At 41.9% G+C, this 17,984-nt stretch overlaps 1 protein-coding gene and 1 long non-coding RNA gene across 2 annotated transcripts in view; one reads left to right on the plus strand and one right to left on the minus strand.

Moving 5' to 3' along the window:
* Positions 1 to 4,967: 4,967 nt before the first annotated feature.
* Positions 4,968 to 17,984, plus strand: part of Ankfn1 (ankyrin repeat and fibronectin type III domain containing 1) — a 384,869-nt gene continuing 371,852 nt past the window's right edge. The window contains exon 1 of the mRNA XM_076936037.1: positions 4,968 to 5,188. The gene's annotated coding sequence lies outside the window, so the exon portion shown is untranslated. The remainder of the gene's footprint in view (positions 5,189 to 17,984) is intronic.
* Positions 12,727 to 15,589, minus strand: LOC143442519 (uncharacterized). The gene is made up of 3 exons (XR_013110755.1): positions 15,426 to 15,589; positions 13,255 to 13,394; positions 12,727 to 12,845 (listed from the first exon to the last, which is right to left on the minus strand). It is a non-coding gene; the product is annotated as an uncharacterized LOC143442519 (long non-coding RNA).

A 17,984-nucleotide genomic window follows, 5' to 3' on the forward strand; every position in this document is an offset into this window, starting at 1 on the left:
GGGAAGGGGAGTGAATCTTGGAGGAGTTAGAGGAAAAATTACTATGGTCAAAACACAGTGCATAAATTTCTCAAAGAGCTAATTATTCAAGATCATACTGTGTTACTAGTCATCGAGTGTGGGAAGCTGCAGACAAATGCATGAGAAGAAAGTCAAACAATAAAGAAGGGTCTGTAAGTTAAATGGTGAAAGACAAAGAAGAGTAAAGAGGAGGAAGAGGAGGGAGAGGAGGAGGAGGACAAGGATGAGGATAAGGAGGACGAAGAGGACCAAGAGGAGCATGAGGATGTCGACGGATGAGGAAGAGAAGGAGAAATGGGGGGTTGGGTGGGCATGTACTGTACCTTTGGCAGTCTTAACTCTATTTCTAGCTCACAGTTGCCCTGGATATCCACGTACATCATTCTTGACTGTTGGTCTCTTACAATTAAAGTTATAACTTGACTTGTTAGAATCTGATAGGTTTCCTTTAGCAATGTTTTAAGCAATGATTTTGGCATTATGGTTAGATTGTAATGATTTATTTCCAGTTTTCATAGCTTAATATGAGAAGATATTAAGTCAAGTGATTCAATGTTAGATTGTTTAATTATTCCAGGTGCCCATTTCTGAAAAAGTATCAGCACCAAAAGTAATTAACTAAAATATATTAATTTCTTCCTTTGTATTAAGTATTGGGTTAAGAAATTTGCAATGGGCTGGAAAAATGTCTCAGTGGTTTAGAGAACTGGCTCCTTTCCCATAGCACTGGGGTTGGGTTCCCAGCCCCCACACAGCAGCTGCCAACAGCCTCTAACTCTAGTTCCAGAAACCTGGTGCCCTCTTCTACCTTCTCAATGTACTACACACACACTCAAGTGATGCCTGTAGGCAAATCACCCACAAATATAACATTTTTAAGAAGAAAAATTGCATGGATGATCTCGCTTAGCTCGCAGACTTATGAAGTAGATGAGGGCAGAATTCTGTGGCAGGACACAAGGCATGGATGTCTTTGTATCAACTTCTTATTCTATTCCCCATGATAAAATGGTTCCTCACACCAGATCTGTTCAGATACATTTCCTCTCTGTTTGGTGGATGCTACCACATCCTATATGGCCACGGTATATATGCATCATTCACTTAAGCTAACACTAACAGCCGGGGTAGGCGAGAATAAGTGGCAAGATGGGAGGTCACCACTAGCAAAGAAATGTAAACGTCATTTCCAGTCCTCTCTTTACAGTTCCTTCATTACCTTTTGTAGACAACAAATAGGATTTGAGAACCAAACCTCCTTTCCTTATGATGAACAAAAATAAGAACCTTTTAGCTTACAGATACCAGGAGAAACAAGATAGGTGGTCACAGTTGTACTTCATGGTCTCATTTTTTTTGGCATGCCCACCCTAGCAGCTTTCCTACCATGACAGATAATGCTTTCTCACATCAGGTATCTTCCTTCCCCCCAACAATTTCCTTTTACTTTTTGAGAATCAGGTTAAGGTCACATGGTCCAAAGAGTTACTCCTAAATCTTCATCTTAACCAAGGGCCACTGCTGCTCTTCTAACAAAATAACATCACCATTGTCTGTGTAGTTGGATGTGTCCCATGTTAGGACACGTGTTCCTTTGATATAAAAATGGAGTTTTCCTTACTGCCTGTACATTTGACTAAAGTGGCAATAGAAGATTAATCAATCAATCAATTAATTAATCTGATCTTGACTAGGTGAATTGCACCTGCTTGTTATTGGCATTGACGCCTTTAAAGTTAACTAGTCTACACCACTCTGTAGAATTCATTCACCCTCAGCCGGAAGAACAGAATAAACTTAAACCTGGAAGAGATAAGCAAGCACACTAAGCCCATCTTTTTTCTTTACAAAACTGTCAGTGAAGTGGAGAGCTTCTCTCAAGGTCTCCTAGATGTTCAGAGACAGAATTGGGATGGAGACTAGCATGTCTGTCTAAGCCAGATGTCTTTGGCATCTCACCAGCTCTTTCCCCATGGAGGCTTCTAGTATATCTACCCTGAGAGGACAGAATGTTCTTCCTAATAGAACTTAAGAGATCTTCAAAATACTAAGTGAAATGTCAAAAATGAAAAAAAAAAAAAAAAGCAAAATTTATTTTCCCATATATTGCTTGAAACAACTTGCAGAGTCTCTGGTCACTTGCTGTGTTCAACCACCACTCCTAAGGCATGTTCCAAAAATTCAATTATTCCGGAGGATTGCTTACTTTCTCTCAAATAATTCTGTACACAAAGAACATTTGAAAAGCTTTAGAGGCAACTTCTTCTGTCTGCACCAACAGTCAAGGACAGCTGTCATAAGCCAAACTCTCATTTCAGCTGCAACATTGATTTCCAATAAATCTATTCAAAGCAATAAAGTGGCTGCTCTCTTTCATGAAACACACCCACAACTTACAAAGTGTTTTGTTGATAGAAACGTCAGTGAGCGATGACAGCAATATAGCCTAAAGCCACTGAAATGTAGCAGACTTCCCAACATGCACTAGGAAATGAAAATGTCACATTGGTAGGCAAAAGTAAATCCATATGGTTCATACCTTACTTAAGGCCGGGATGTTAAAAAGAATAAAGGGTGTGTGCCTGGAGGTTTGCACTGGTACCAACTCTGTAACTACGGGTTCTGGGAGTTAGTTATTTTAGTCACATTCATATGTTCAAGAAACATCCAATGAATAACTACTTAGAACAGACTCACTTCTAGGTATCCAGTAAGTAGTTGTAAGAGAAAAAGAGAGAGAGAGAGAAAGCTACATTGGGCAGGGAATATTACCAAGTGGTTAGGGTGCTTGCCTAACGTGTAAGGCCCTAAGTTCAACTCCCAGCACCAAAAGTAAGTAAGTAAGTAAGTAAGTAAGTAAGTAAGTAAGTAAGTAAGTAGTTTGCTACTCTTATTGAGTTTACCTTTGCATAAAGGGAGTCTTCAGAAGTAAACAAAACACTAAAAAGTATATTGCATGGTATTTGGTCATTGATATTATGGAGAAAAATACAATTAAAAAAAGGAAGTATTGCAGAAAGAGGTATTTTTATAGAATGTATTTTCTGTGTGTGTGTGTGTGTGTTTGTGTGCGTGTGCATGCAGTCACATGCTTGCACATGCATGCATGCAAGAGGTATATGTGAATGCACACAAGGTGACCAGAAGAAAGCATCAAATTTCTTGGATCTGGAGGTTACTGGCTTTTGGGTGGCACCTAGCTTGCCACACAAGCTGTGAGTGCTGGGATTCAATCTCTGGTCTTCATGCTGGTGCAGCAAGTACTCAACTTCTGAGCCAGCTCCCTAAGAGATGCCACAAAGAGAGCAGTTTCAAAGATCAGCTAGGGAAGGGCTGTGTTATTATTAATTGACAACATTTACTGAACCATACAATTAGCAGACACTATGCTCAGTATTTGGCAAACACTTCTGAAATTGTCCTTGTCTTCTTGAAAACTTGGGATCTTCTTGAGACGTTCTGAGTTCTTTGTGGGAATTAGAGTACTGACTAATTATTTCTCCTTCCCTTGCATCTTTTCTCTGCATTTTCTACAAAGATCTTCTTTATAGAGAGACTATCTCTTCATTAGCCTCTAAAGGAAGACCCTGTAGGTCCTGTCTCTGGTCTACATTTCCTGCACTTGTTTCCCAGTCTGATTTACTGAAATAGCTATCTGGACACTGACCCATGTTCTCCGTCCAACATGCTTCATGGTACAGGATAAAATTTTGTGGACCTTGCTAAGTCATTTGCCAACCTTTGGATTAGCTTCATGGAAAGCACATTAATATGGTGGATATTCCCTAAAAGGACAATAGTATTAGTTGTTCTATTAGTAACTAGGGTTAGTAACCCTAACCCTAACCCTAACCCCTAACTAGTATTTATTCTAGGGCTGAGCTTTCTTCTGATGCTTCTAGAAGAGAAGTCAGTTATGACCAGTCATAAATGTTAATATTCTCAACTCCCTCAGAGCATAAACATTCTATCTCCTCAGACATAAACATTATAGATTTTTTTTCATTGGAACACACTCTCTTTTGTGTTTGGAGATGAATGTAAGTTTCTCTGCCAAACTCCCCTTGTCAAAATCTGTCAATCATGACAAGCCCCAACCCAGGAGCCTTTCTGAGGAAAACATCAAAAATCAGTAGCTTTTTCTCACTGGGTAATTATGACCATCCTGTGGCTCTGATCCCAAGGCCTGAGGCACAGATATCCCAGAATTCTTACCTACTTGGGACTTGGAAATGAGGGTTGCCCACATTTAAAGAGCATACATACTTGTTTTCTCTGAGGAAGCAATTAATAATGACATTGGAATGATCTCAAAGTTTGATAATAAGATTTTATTAGGATTTCATTAAAAGAGGAAGATTCCTCAGCATGATCAAACACTGGCAGTGTGAGTGCAGTTTACATATTTTAGGAGATGTCCAATAGATAATACACATGAAAGAGGTTTTTCATGTCCCCTCTTCTTGCACCTATCCTGGGGGCTAACTACTGTCACCACCAAGGTGCAGGAGAAAGGAAGTTTCAGAGATGACAAAGACCCTGTCCAAATTCACACAGCTAATAACTGATGGACACATCTGACGTCCCAAGTCCATATAGACTTATGACTCATGGTCTAGCATTAACTTTAACTTCTAACCACCAAATGCTATTACCTCTTTACAGATATTTAACCATCGAAAACAAATGAAGCCTGCAATGCTCTAACATTTTGGGGTTCCTATGTGACTTTACCTGGAGCCATTCTGGAAGCTATAAGTTCATAAATAATGTCATTGTCACTTGGTCAGGCTCCTAGGGCCGACAGGAGACAGATGATCTACCGCTTTGTAGAGTATCACTGTAAGCTGACGTGTTACTTCATAGTGTTGGGTTGCCATCCCCTGGAGTGCTTTGATGTGATCGGTTGTCAGGTTCAGGTCTGTTGTTTCTCTTACCAGAATCCCAGCCACTGGAAGACAGCCCCAAAGCCCTGCCTGTGTTAGGGGAGCAATCGAACTCAGATAATGACATAAAGGAGCCGGTGTTCATCTGGGGAATCTCAGACAAAGCAGCCCAGAGGAAAAGCATCTCTGCTGGTGAAGGTTCGTTTCGTTTGCAACTGGAGAAGCAGCAGCCGCTGGTGCACAGACCGGGGAGAGGTAAAGGGAGGCTGAGGCTGCCGCATGTGAGTAGCGCTTATTTTCTGCAGCTAGGAACAGGATGCTGGGAGGGGGCTTATCTGGGAGGTGTTTGTGTGTATGTTTGGGTCGGCGCTTTTCCTGTGGCTAGGAGTGGAAGTGATTCTTTACACAATCACCAAGTGCATTTGGGATCCAAGCCCCTCTTCCAGAGGAGGCAACGGACGGACTGTGCCCACACGCACTCGCATATTCTGCATCTGTGGATTATAAAACATATAAACAGCAGCAAGTGGGGAAGGATTTCTCTTTGTTTTCTTATTTTCTGTGGTGGGCTGTAAGGCAGAAAGGCATCTCAGCCCTGAAGAGCTTTCAGAGCAGAAAGAGTCCCCCCGGGGGGGGGGGGGGGCTCTTTCCCAAGTTTCTGTGGCACAGGTGTGGATCTCTATGTCTTGGCCACACAGTTGCTTCTCTTGGAGAGGGGATTACATGCTTCCCACTGGGAAAGCATAAGGGCTACTTTCTATCTATCTCCAGTCCTCGGTTTAAGTCCTTCAGAGTAAGTAACACCAACGCAGTTGAACCTGACACTTGTCATTTTTAAAGGAGCTCACTGAGCACAATCCAGGCTGGGAAAGCATAGGTCTGTCAGTCGGGGCAAACACGCGGGTCTCGGCGTCAGTATGATTTTAAACTTTACAAAGTTTTTGATTGCTTTGTTTTAAAACTAAGCCCTGGAGTTTTCTACCTGTTAACACTGACTGTATGTTGAAGTTGGAAGGGTACGGAGGAGGACGGTTTGCTTTTCAAGCACTTGCGCGCAGGAGGCAGGTTTCCTCAGCAGGATGAGCTCCTGTGCACCTGTGGGTAATGGTGACTTCAGGGGCTCTGTATGATGGGTTCCAGTCATAAACTTGCTTGTGGTTAAATGTCTAAAGACATGGTACACACACACACACAAAACATGCATGCTCTCACACACCACACATGCATGTGCACATATCATACATGCATATGCATGTACACACAGACACAGACACACACACCCCAGAGCACATCATGCACACACATGCGCATACATCCACAATACACATAGGCACACATGCATGCACATGTCCACGTCTTTCTGTCGGTTTTTTTTTTTTTTTTTTTTTTTTTTTTTTTTTTTTTTTTTTTTGGTGGGGGTCAGTCTATGTTGCTGAGCCAGGGAGTCTGCAGAAAAAGCAAACTAGCACATCATCCCCAGGAGAAGAAAAGGAGGAAAGAGTGGGAGAAAGGGAGGGGCTCTTTGCATGTCCTAGGAATTGGCTTCCAGCAGCTGTGCATAATAAGGGAGAAGAATCTCAAGCACTTCACACTGAGGCTTGGCTAGGAAGAGAGATTCCAGCCAGCAGTTTGGGTTCACAACTGTGTGCCAGTACACAGGAGGGTCAGGGCCCCTGTTCCCAAGTTGCTATGGGGTGTGCAATGAAATCTGAGCCAGGGCAGAGAATGAGGGGAAAGAGGCATCTGTTTTCTGCCGGAGAAGCTTTCCCCTCAAGGAAGCACTATAGAACATTCTCATAGCATGGCACAGCAGGTGTAGCTGCAGGTGAGGCTGTTCAGAGCTGGCCCTGAATGGCAGGAGAGCTCATATAGCCATCCGAGAGGAAAGGGCTCAATATTTGTGGCTGGCAGAATATCAGGAGCCATCATTTGCGGCATCATAGCGTCGTGCCTGCACAGACAACCTGAGATCTAACATCAGCAACCCAGAGAAAGATGAAGGAATGGGGCAAGATCAATAGCCTGCTGTCTGTGCTTTGTTGGTGCTTATTTTTGTCGTTAGTGATAACGGTGCACCATAGAAACATTACAAAGTGTTTCCATAACACTTTTTCTAAACCTTGACCTCTTAGCACTTGTGGTCTTTCTGTATTCTCATCCACTGTATCTCTGACACGATAGTAACCATGGCCTCACTGGACTCACTTGCTTCTACGCCAGCATTATTCCTCGCTCCACTCCGTTCTTGTCTTCCAGTATTACCCTCACAGGGATGGTTAATTACAGCTGGAGTCACTGAATTAATCCCGTAAGTAAATATGCTGTTTAGCAACTGTTGGATATTTAAATTGTTTCCAGCTTCTCTGTAACTGTTATGTACTGTTATGAATAGTCCTGTGACTGACACATTTTATGCCCCGTCCCCCCCCCAAAAAAAAAAACCCAAATCCTGGGTAAAATAAAGTCTCCACATCGGAATGGACTTTCCAAGCGTATAAACATGTTCTCTGACTCCTTTTTTCCAGTGTCCAAAACCATCATCTAAAAAACATCAGTTTGTCTGGAGCCTTATGCACACAGATTCTATGCCAACCCCCCCCCCCCGCCCGAGTGAGGATCCATGAAAAGATACTGGCTGTTTTTAAAGATGGTGCTTAACTTCTGGACCAGACAGGGCCATACTGCATAGGACAAGCCTGTAGCTTCTCAGGTTTCCCTCCTGTGAGAAAGCATGCTCTACAGCTTCGACTTCCAAGCTTTGTAGAAGGTGAAGAAAGGAAGGTAGCTAGGCTGACATCTCAGGGAGGCGGCCAGCCTAGTATAGTCTTTGGACTCTGCCTTTCTTCCAACCTCAACAGAGGCAACATAAAGGTAACTCACTTCTTGAATTTGAGGCTGATGCCCTGACAAAATGGGACTAGAGTCCTTGGGAAGGTGAGGGCTGGTTAAGCTTATTGTAGGTTTAAAAAAAAAAAAAGAAAAGAGCACATTCTGTGGTTTCTACTTCTGTGTAGACTTCATCCAAAGTTGTAGGCTTTGATGATGGGGTGGGGTGGGGGTGGGGGTGGGGAGACCATGGTCACTTTGTTCTACCAAGTAAGAACTGTGGGATACTTCAGTTCCTACTTCAATAAAGACTATCAACTATGGGGCTTTTTTTTTTTTTTTTTCATTTTTCTTTGCTTGTGTCTGATAAGTTAAGAGATTATTCTGTGCTTTCCTGGCCTGTGTAGCTCACCATAAATTGCTTCAGTGCTAATCTCTTTGTTCACTCAATGATTATTTGCACAAAGGCCAAGGCTAGCCAGTCGGGACCTCGCTTGCAGCTCAGCATGCACTTAGCCACCCTGACCTATTGTAGGGAGAAACAGCAGAGTCCTGGGAGGAAGATTTCCCTTCCATAGCCAAGCAGATCAATGAGATTCTTTCTTTCTTTTATTTTTTCAGAGCTTATTGACTTTTCTCAGTCTGCAAGGATTTAGTGTTGCTTCACCAAACCAGGAGTCACTGGAGGTCATAGGCAGATCTGAGTGTGAGAGTATTTGTTACTTCCACAGACTAATAGACTATGGAGAAATAGCATGCCTGCGACGCATCTGATAGAACAAACACGTGTCCTCTAAGGGGAGGAGGAAGGACTCTCAAGCTATAGCCAAAGTATTCAAACAAGAACTTACTGAAAACTCTCCATGTGGTAGTAACCCTCACTCACTATTATTTTGCTGGGTGTATTAAGTCTAACTTTCCTACAATATTATACCCAGCAGGGCAAGTATAGTCCCTGCTTTATCTGCTGTTGCATAAGTAGTCTTTCACACAGTGATGACAGGGCCTACCTGTTCGGGGTTTGCTGTGCACTGAGCCATGCTTAGGTGGTTGTTCTACATTATTTGATTCCTCCTCAGAGTGACCCCGTGTGATTTGCCTTCCTGCCAGTCTCCTCCCATAGCTTTAAAGATTAAAGGATGAGTAGGTCATACTGGAGTGTGTATGGGGCCTTATGTGTTTGGAGCCAAGGGAAGAAGGGAGAAAGGCAGAAGAGGAGTCTTAGATGAAGGACACTTGGAAGTCCTGGGATCACAACTTGAGCTTGCTACTGAATCTGTGTTCTGAATCACTTCGCCATAGACGCAGAGGCTGAAAGAAGGAGGGAAATCTAAAAGAACACTGAGGCACTGCTGAATCTCCAAACCATAGCAGCAATGGTGGTAAGGATGCTGGTGGTGATAGCTGTTGCCAGTGACCCATGGTACTTATTATGATAAGCCAAGCTTATGCAGTTCTGATTTAATCCTTGCCATGGCCTTAGGAAAGAGAGAGCCATTCTCCTCATCTTTAGTGTCAAAGTAAGGAAAGCTCTGTGATGTCAGGCAGCTGGCCCCAGATCACAGAACTAACTTCGATGTCAATAGCCTCTGGCAGCACTTTGCTGATGTACCAGGAGATTGGGCTTGCAAGCAAGGCCAGGAGAGTGGTAGCAAAGGACCAAGCAGCTCAGCTCAATGGCTTCCTCTGATCCATGAGGAGTTCTGGGGCATCGTGTACATCAACCTGAGACTATTCTTGCTTTTGCCTCAAAGGCAAGTTCCTTGACGAAGGACTTGGGGAAAAAAATGTCACCATTGGACCACTCATGCATAAACCGACAAAGAAAAAGAAAAGCCTAAGGGAAGCACCTGTCCCTGTGTCCCTGTCCACTGTGCTGGACCTGCCCTTCCCTATAGGATAGCTGCCAACCATATGTTATTATTGAGCACTTGGAACACAGCCAGATCAAAGTGGGGTGTTCCATTATGTGTGAAAATACACAGTAGACTTTAACAGCTTCATGAGAAAAAAAGAAAAAGAAAATCAAATATCTCAGTAGATTTCTGGTTGCATAAATAAAATACACTATTACCATCAGTGTTACTGCTTCATTTTATGTTCCAGAAAACCACAATAAAGTACACAGAGGATGTGTACACAGAGAAATGCATCACCTATCCTGTCTTAGTGGTATTGTTGGGTGGTGTTAAGCACACTTGCAATGTAGTGAAGACCATCTCCTGAAGTCTTCATCTTGCAAAATCACAGCTCTGAACACATTGAGACTCTTCTCCTCCCTCCCCCCGCCCACCTTGGGAAACCATTCTTCACTTTTTGTCTCTAACCTTGTAACTATGCTGGGTAACTCAAATGAGTGGGATTGCACTGAATTTGTGTTTCTGTCACTTTGCTGTTCTTGCTTGGCACAAGGCTGTCAATGGGTCATCCGTGATGCTCCATGGTATGTGAATGTTCCTAGGTTCTGAGACAGAATATAGTTCCACTGTGTGTATGTATGTATAATATGTGGTTACTAGTTTCTGCACCCAGGGACACATGGCCTATTTCCACCTCCTACTTTTAACCTTTCTTGAATGTGGGTCCTACAATATTTAAACTTCTATATGTGCCTCACGCTTAAGGTTGACATCATATCTCTACTAAACAGTGTTGTTCTAAACCAGTGATTCTCAACCTGTGAGTTGTGACCCCTTTTGGGGTCAGATATTAGATATCCTGAATATCAGATATTTACATTAAAATTCCCAACAGTAGCAAAATTGTAACTTTAGAGTAGTAGTGAGATAATGTTATGGTTGGGTGTCACCACAATGTGAGGAGCTGTAATCAAGGGTCATAGCGTTAAGAAAGTTGAGAACCACTGTTCCAAATGTTTCTTTCTTTTTCAATTCCCTCTCGCCATTCTTACATCATCAGACACAGGACTTGATGACCCTTATGCTACTTAGATTCTCTTGCCTCCCTTCCCCAAGACCTGAGCCGATAACCTTAACTCTGATCAGGCTCTCCCTTTTATAAGGACCCATGAAAGATTGTCATGCTTAGCAACATAGTTTTTGTTATTAAATGAAACTGTGACATTTCTCAAGAGTAATATTCCCTTTTTTCATAATATATCAGGAGAGGGCCCAATAAATTGAAACCAAGAAGAAAAGGCTTTTGAATTTTCAATTAAAAAAAAAAATTCAACAGCTGTACTCAGCTTGTGGGTTTGTGAGTGAATGTTGTTAATTCACCAAGCAAGGAAGAATGTAAAACCAATACAGAAAAAAATTCAGATTAGGGATCTACACCAGCTTTCCTTTTCTGAAATCAATTTCTTCTGGAAGATATTTGGAAATCTAGGTATTAAAGTCAGTATCCTTGAAATTTCTCAACCTTTACAAACAGATTTAAAGCCTCAAAGCCTTCCTGTAGCATCCACAGCCTTTCGGCTTCCTGACTTTTTCTGTCTCCATTATCTCCTGTAAACTTCCCCCTATGGAGAACAAGGTGCCTTATAATGGTCTCCAAATGAGCAATGTGCTCTCTTGACTTCCAGCCTTGACCTTAATCTTATGTCAACTTTGGAAATTTCATTCCACCTTTACATACCTGCTGCAAACTTATCCATCCTTTAAAACACTGTGCAAAGATTCTCTTCTAGTAAGCATCCCTGGAACCCAGTATCCACTGGACATGGGCGGCCCCATAAGAGACATGGTGGCCCATTCTAGAAAGTATGAAGAAGCGATTTTTCTCCGTCATCTTATGCCTTAGACTTTCTCTCCCATTAACTGAAGAAATTTGGAGATCAGAAAGTGTGGTTATATAGAGAGGTCATTCTTAGAGGTCCTACTTGGGAGACAGAGAAGGTAGAAAAGTTGGAAGGATGGAGACCATCTAGCACAAGACTGGACCGTATCTTCAGAAATGTCCCATTTCTACAGCAGAACTATTATACTATAAGATAACTTCTGCTGCCTTATCATATTGATTCCTATTGCTTAATAATACTGTCAAGATAGTAGGCTCTCTGAAGGTCACACACTCTTCTTCTCATTCATGTCTATTTTTAGCATTTATCAAAATGCCTGGTACAGAAGCAGGTATTTGATAAATACGGAGTGAAGGAGTATCTTCCTTAATCACATGCTTCTTTCAAAATCCAATTGGAACCTCGGCAGCCTATTGTGATTCTAGAATAGCAATGTCTCCATGAGTTGATCATAGAGAATTGATCTCCCTCATCTTTGACTCAGAGAAAAGAGACAAAAAAAAAAAAAAAGATTCAATGAATGATTCTCAGTATCTGGTGACGCTGTACTCAGTGGGACATTAAATCACAATCACAATTGGGAGTCTTGAATGTAAGGGACAGGAATCAGCAATAAGTTAGATCAACCATGAAAATAAGTATGTTCTAAGGGTTGTTTGAGTGCAAGCCATGCAGTGGCAGTTTTTACATGAATATAATGTCGTGTGCCTTTCCTAGTGACCTCTTTAATTGCAATTTTATATCAAAATATGTAGTTCAGAGAGACAGACTAGAAGATTTAATGCTTTGAATCCAAAGTGACTGGGGACTAAAGGTTGGGGACTAAGGAATGTTATGCGCATAATAGAAAGTGGGGAGGAGGGCAGTTTAAGAACGACTTTGATACTGATGTGGACAAAGTCTTCATGTGCCAACAGGACTGGTCACCTCACCAAACCACTGAGTACTGTGTATCTATATCTTAGGAACTGAAGAAAGGAAGTCTAATTAGACTTAGGATATTAGAGAAAGTTACCAGGTTCAGAAAATTAAAAGGTTTGTGAAGGCTTTCCCTAGTGTTGTGTAAGCACTATGTATATAATAGTTGCTTGGTGTGTGGGGGATACTTTTTAATGGAATTGCTTGCCAGTTGTACAGGAAACTCTAGGAATATCACTTTTGTGAATTATCACCCATGCTGTGGTAGGGTGAGGATGTTGGTGATGTTGGGTTGCCCATATGGCTGTAAGTAATGCTCTTTTAAATAACTCCAATAAACTCAGAGGCTTACCAAGCTAGACTTGGGTGAAATTGTCTCCTTTTTCCATAAGCGATGTACTCTCTGGGGTGAACGGATATCTGTTCATGTGTCCCTAGGAAAAGACACAGAATGAGTGAGTGAGAGGGCATCTCTGAGGTATGGTGGTATGGCTTGGATTTCCTCACTCTAATGGGTTAATTTTTTACTTAGAGGTTTAGAGGTGATGGCAATTTTCTAGGATTAGCATAACAAATGACCGCAAACTAAGTGGCTTAATACTACATTTAACTGAGCAAGGGCAATTTACCAATAGCTTCACCGCAGATGCATATGACCATTATCTGCCTGCAGCTCCTTGGGGAGAGGTGGGACCTCATGAACCCATCATCACTTCATGCTGGAGTGCTGAAGGGTCCAGTCTTGTAGGTTACCATAGCTGATATGAGTCCAGGAGTGCAAGGGTCATATCACATCCAAAAGGGAGTGTTCTGCAACACTGCTTACCGCCTTCCAGCTCCTACCTTCTTTCTGCCTCTTCTTCTCTGAGCCTTGAAGGAAATGATAAAGATGTTCTTCCTGTGTACAGCGAGCTCAGCATCCAAGAATTCAATTATTTTAATCACTCCAACTCACTTATCACTTACTTTGTATTCGCTGCTGCCTGAAAAAAGAAAACCTTCTTGGACTAAGTCTGAAAACAGCACTAAATGTATTGGTATAAGTAAAGACGTACAGCGAACACTGACAACGTAGCCACTTACCAAATGCATGAGTGATGGGTTTCTCTCTAGAGACTTACAGCCTCCCTAGCCATGGATATTTGAACTGGTTGTGACAGTACCAGGTATGATCTATTCCAGTTAGAGAGGGCCTCAAATATAATAATAAAAAAAAAGAACTGGTTACCCCAATAACAGTTAATGGTCATGCCACTATTGCGCTGGTAGGAACATCTGGAAGCCTGGAAAGGTTGGTGAAAATTCTCACCCATGCTCATGTAAGCAACACTAATTAAATGAAATGGATCACAGTAAAAAAAAAGAAAAAGAAAAAAGAAATCAACCAACCAAACAAATAAAAACCATGAAAGTATAAGGCAGATTTGTTGGAAAGGATAAGAAGTTTGGAACAAGGGGAGGAGGAGTTGAGGGCCTAAGAGAGGGTAATGGAGTGACTATTATCAAGTATAGACTATACATATGAAATCATGTGAGAACAAAGAAAACACAAGTTTATCCCTCCCCTGGTCTGGAAGTCAGAATCCCCCAAAGGAGATGCCAGAAGGACTACTTAAGCCTTTAGGGGAAGAGATTCTATAAGAAAATCTATGTTTGCTTCTTCAAGCAAGGTTGGCTCTTGATGTTCCTTGGCTTGGGACTAGACAATGCCTTTAAAAAGTATGGGACCATTTCATCCATGTCCTTTTCCACTTTTCATATACAATGATTGTGACATTCTGGGCTTAACTTTACTCATCCTTTTCTCAGGGATCACATCTATGACTAACTTAGTATTGTCAGGACTGGAAACCATGAGTATTAGTTAGAGGGTACAGGGTCTGACATATACTGGCCATATATAAGTCAGTTTTATTATGAAAAGATAGCAAATATGAAAATGGATGACAAAGAAGACCACAGGGAAAGTGAGGGACACGAGAAGTGGACAAATCCCAGAAAATGTTCTCTTCCCTAATGGGTCCTAATGCTGAAAAGGAGAATATATGCAGAGAAGAACTGATCTCTCTCTCTCTCTCTCTCTCTCTCTCTCTCTCTCTCTCTCTCTCTCTCTGTCTCTCTTTCTCTCTCTTTCATACACACACACACATGACACATGGTAGGGAAGAGGAAAAGAGGGACGAGTCAGAGATAGAGAACCAGAGAACATAAGATCTTAAGGGCATTTTCCTCAATAATATTTTCCTCAAGTAAGTTCTACTTCCTAAGTTTATTTCACTTCCCCATAGTCCATTCAGCTGTAAATCTATGGATGGATAGATTTATAAGTAAGGTCTGACCTCGCATATCCATTTACTTCTGAACACTGCTGCACATGAAACTTTGGGAAGTATAGCAGATATAAACACAACAAGCATTTTTTGTGTTAATGATCCCATGGTAGTTAGTACATAACATGACCATGTACATTCACCAGTTATATTTAGCTACTAAACATCCGCACTCTAACATAAGACTCCAGGGTGACTAGTTTTAATTTTCAACTTGACACAGTGTACAATTGCTTGGGAAGAAAGTCTCAGTGGGGGGTTGTCTAGATCCCTGTGTGCTTGTCTGTAGAAAATTGTCTTGATTATCTTCATGACTTAGAAAGACCCTGCCTTCTGTGGGTGACACCATTTCTTGAGTATAGGTCCTGAACTGGATGAGAGCAGAAAAAAACGGTCTGAGTAGCAAGCATGTATGCATGTGTTACCTTCTCCTTTTGACTATGGATGTGATGTGATTAGCTGTCTTAAGTTCCTGTTGCCTTGACTTCCCCAATAAGATGGACTATAAACTGAAATTGTGAACTAAAGTAAACGACTTTCTTCTATGAATTTCTTTTAATCAGGGTCCTTTGTCACAGCAACAGAAACAAAGCCAAAATGATCCCTTTACCAGTTAAGCATTCATTTCCCATTTCTCTGGCCCCTAGTCACTAACAACTTGCTTGCTGTTCATATTGAACTTACCTGTTCTAGGTATTTTTGGTAGGCAGATTCACATATATGATCTTTTGTGTCTGGCTTCTTTCTTAGCATAGTGTTTGGTGCCCACTCTGTAGTGTGACTCCATCCCATAATAGTCCTTTTAGGGATGAATTATTGTGTAGGCATACCACAGTTTATAAGGCCAACTGTCTGGTGATGCACATATGAAGTTTTGTTTGTTTGTTTGGTTGGTTGGTTGGTTGCTTGGTTAATGTGTATTTAAAGATATTTGTATAGGGATTTGTTTAAGAACTCTCTTGTATTTCCGTTGGGTGTACACCCAGGGGTCAAATTGCTCAATTGGAATTGCTGGGCCATAGGGGAGTTCTAGGTTTAACTTTTGGAAGAACTGCCAAACTTTCATTCTGGTTACAGGTTTTTGAATCAGGCAAATGGTGATCTCAGTGCAGATATTCCTCCGATGAGAGTGGATGTTGGATTTCCATGGTGGGCTATTAGTGGTGATTTAGCATCTTTTGTGCCTCTGAGTAGTAGCCTGTCCTCGGGATTTAGCCTACAAGGATTTCAGTATCAGGTAAGAGGAGAAACTGATTAGACAGGCAACTATATTCTCTTGTCTCTTATTGGCCATCAATTCACCACACAGTGGAAGGCCACGGGGATGATCTTTTGGGACACAGACAATTCAAGTGCAGGATTGATGAGTCTCCATTTGAGGAAATTGCCACAGGGTACAAGGCTCGTCTGACACCCCACAAACCCCACAAGGTTAATGTCATACTTGTTCCCCTCATGGTTCTCTGGACTCTACAGGGACCTGAGTACAATGGCTTTGGGTTGGAAAGAGGAATTCACCAGAGAGATGCATAGGGGCGGCAGCTTTTGGGACAGGCACTGACAGCTGGTTCAGATTCCAGAGGGCTATGCCACTCCACTAGCCTGAGAAAAGACGAGAAATTCCAACTATGGCATGATATCATCCATGCCTTAGTCGCATTTGTTCTTAAACCGTGGCTTTAATTGCTGTTCCATCGGATCCTGTCTCTTCTTTCACTGGGAAAAATGGGATCTTTGATATTCCCACGAAAGCACATTCAATTGTCGTTTCTGTTCCAACTTCAAGACAAAAACCATCCTTAATAATAAAAACAAATCTGTTATTGGCAAAGCAACCTCAAGTGTTTCTTGCAGAATCAAGAAAGGGAACCGGCAGCCTTAGAATAGAGCAGGCAGCCACACAGGCTGTGTACAAACATGCCAAGAGTCCACCACATTTTCTTTCTTTTTTTTTTTTTTCTACAGTGCCTTGTCATGTGCTGATCCAGGTTCCAACAGCCTTATCAGGTAGACAGATGAAGTGCCGGTAGATCTCAACTCTGCAGAGGAACCTCTCCAGATTCCAGAGAAATTGTAAAGGCTGGAGGTATATCTCAGTGGCAAAGGGCAAGCTTAGAGAGTGGCAGGCCCTGAGGTCTGTCTTTTCCACCAAAAAGAAGAGAGTATAGGGGTAATTCACGTCCTTAAATCTAGCAAGAAGCAGAACCATAAATAGAGCCGTGAAAAACCCATGGTGTATGTGAAAGAAGTAATGATTGCTCAAGATGCTGGGAATCTGCAGTTGAGCTTTTTTGAATTTTGATTCAACCCGTGGCAAGCCATGCAAGCACAAGCGAGTTATTTAACCTCCTGGTTCATCTTCCCCCACTGTATAATGGAGACAGTGATACTTGACTCATAAGTTCAATGTGTGTATAAAATGAAATCATATAGGGGAAGCATCTTGCCTGCTATCAGTGGCATGCATTCCAAAAACAAAACAAAACAAAACAACCAAAACCAATACGACAACAACAACAAGACCAAGTAGTTTCTCATCCACATTATGCTAGCATAGCATGAGAGCAGATTCCAGAAAAAAAAAAATCTGATTCCATGACTTCTTTGAAACCTTACTCTTTTCTCCAAAGTGTTTTAAAAATGGTACATCCTCCTGCTCAGCCTTCCTCCAAATGAGAAGATATTATCCCTGACATAAGAACAACAGGGGTTCTAAGAGATGAGGGAACGCTTTGCAGTCAGAGGGGTACAGAGAATCGATGTTCATTACTTAATTGGGATAAACATTCATTTATATATACAGCTGTCAGGAAGCAAAGCCTGATCAAAGGCCCATTAGTCACAAGGCTGACTCTGAGAGAAGGGCCACTTAGTTAAGGCAGTGAATTCAACATGAAAGGAGAAGAGAGGCTGGAACACTGCAGCTTGGTACATTGTGCATTAGTGATTATTTTGGTCCTATTTCTCCAAGCTTTCTCCCACAGAGATTAACCCATATCCTAAAGGCTGACAGTAGAAAGCACCAAATGTAGGCTGGGCCAAGTGGTAGCTCTTAATCCCCCCTGCCACATTTTTAAATTGGACAAACTTGAGAATAAGACTGATGAATATCACAGCAAATGCTGGTCCTCAAAGACAGAATAAACCACTTCTGCCATCCTAGGGCATTCCAGAGCTGAGTCCCTCCACATAGCTTACTACCTACACCTAGTGTAGAATTGGTCAGGTCGTGGGAAGGTCAGT

This window comes from Arvicanthis niloticus, chromosome 6 (assembly GCF_011762505.2).
Source record: "Arvicanthis niloticus isolate mArvNil1 chromosome 6, mArvNil1.pat.X, whole genome shotgun sequence".
NCBI classification, from domain to species: domain Eukaryota; kingdom Metazoa; phylum Chordata; class Mammalia; order Rodentia; family Muridae; genus Arvicanthis; species Arvicanthis niloticus.